The 1,704-nt window shown below is 34.7% G+C and overlaps 1 long non-coding RNA gene across 1 annotated transcript; it reads right to left on the minus strand.

The window, feature by feature from the left end:
• Positions 1-232: 232 nt before the first annotated feature.
• On the minus strand, positions 233-504 carry LOC128034694 (uncharacterized). The gene is made up of 2 exons (XR_008190841.1): positions 410-504; positions 233-335 (listed from the first exon to the last, which is right to left on the minus strand). It is a non-coding gene; the product is annotated as an uncharacterized LOC128034694 (long non-coding RNA).
• Between the last annotated feature and the right edge of the window lie 1,200 nt (positions 505-1,704).

Consider the following 1,704-nt stretch of genomic DNA (forward strand, 5'->3'; position numbering starts at 1 on the left):
ATCCGGTTATCAATGTCTTCAAGATGAACAGAACTATCACTAGAAGCAATCGCTCAGTACTCGCTTTTTATCCTTTAGTTTTCCTAATAAATAAATCGCATAGTTAGGAGCATAATATATATTAAAAACATATGCAACATAACAATAGTCGCATTACAAGCAATGAATTAAACCATTAGAAAATAAACACTATAAATAACTAAAACAAGTCAAATCGTATTAAGTAAACGTACCATTATTTCACCAGCTTCAGGAGTCATGGGAGATCCATCTTTCTTCCTATGTGTAATTTCAAAAAGTTGAAGGCGTCCAACTTTTTGACCGGACGACAGTTCCTACAATATAGTAGTAAAAATATTATTTAATGGAAAGTTATACATATTTGACAATATTAAAAAATTAAAAATACCTCCGCCTCAGCTACACATGCAAAACTTCTCGACCCGGCTGTGTGAGTGAATTTTTGTTTCTGCCTGCTGCTTTTTCCAACTTGTTCACGATCCTACGTTATGAAATTTTTAGTACGTAAATAGTAAATACTATAAACCAAAATAATTACAATAGTTTGGAAGTACGTCATACCTTGCCTTTCTTCGAATGCTAAAATCTAACCGCATCTTCCCATTGGTACCTCAACATACCCAGCGGGACATTTTGCAATTTCTCATCAAGGGTTGTTTTTGTCTTATAATAATTTTTCTTCAAAGTACTTTTATTATCTCTCCATCTTTTTCCCAATGCCTTCTTTACATAAGCATCCGAGACCTCTAAAGCAAACCTCGCCTACAAAAAACACAAGTTAATAAAGTAAATATAAATGAAACTATTTCCCAAGCATTACAGATGACATTAACATTTTGTTACCTTAATATTATTGAGGGCTTGGTTTTTGTTGCTATCGGGCATTTGATGCCATGACTTGTAGTTGATAGGCAACATATTCGCATTTCGTGCTAAAATGCCCATGTATCCTGCTAAAAGTTGAGCTTCTGATCCAACAGGCTGACCAAAACTGTTTCGTCCAACTTTGACATGCTCGACTGGATCTAACTCGTATAACTCTCTAAGTAGCGTACGTCCTCGACCTTTGCGCGTCCCACCATTTTCAGCTACAAATGGTATATTATAATATAAGAATTTGAAAAATGAATCAATTATAAGTCAACACGCATGTAAATTAAATGTAAAATTACTTTGAACTTCTGTAGGATCCTCAAGTGTAATCGGAACATTCGAAGATCCAATTGCTGTCTGTTGTTCAGTACTATTTATTTCTGTCGAGTTTGGATCATTTTGAACAATGCTTCCCCTTAGAATTTTTCTTCTAGGCATTTTATCTACAGTACACATAAAATAGTTGAAAACTTAAAACTTGTTTGACTTGAGATGAGAATACATACGGCTCATCTATCAGTTGTTGTCCTGTGTGAATCAATCGGTCAAAGTTCACCATTGTAAAACCAAATTGATCTTGCTTTATTTCACGAGCAGTATTAACATCGGCCCAATCACCTCGAAATAAGACAACTTTCCATTTGCCGTAGTAATCCAACTCAATTATGTCAGTAAGATGTCCGAAATATTCCACATTTCCCTCGACAGGATTATTGTCCCTAGCACTAGCATAACTTGTAATTGTAGAATTAACAACTATTCTAGAATTTTGCGTTCTCCTCAACCTCTCGCGATATTTTGTATGAAATC

This window comes from Gossypium raimondii, chromosome 2 (assembly GCF_025698545.1).
Source record: "Gossypium raimondii isolate GPD5lz chromosome 2, ASM2569854v1, whole genome shotgun sequence".
In the NCBI taxonomy this organism is placed as follows: domain Eukaryota; kingdom Viridiplantae; phylum Streptophyta; class Magnoliopsida; order Malvales; family Malvaceae; genus Gossypium; species Gossypium raimondii.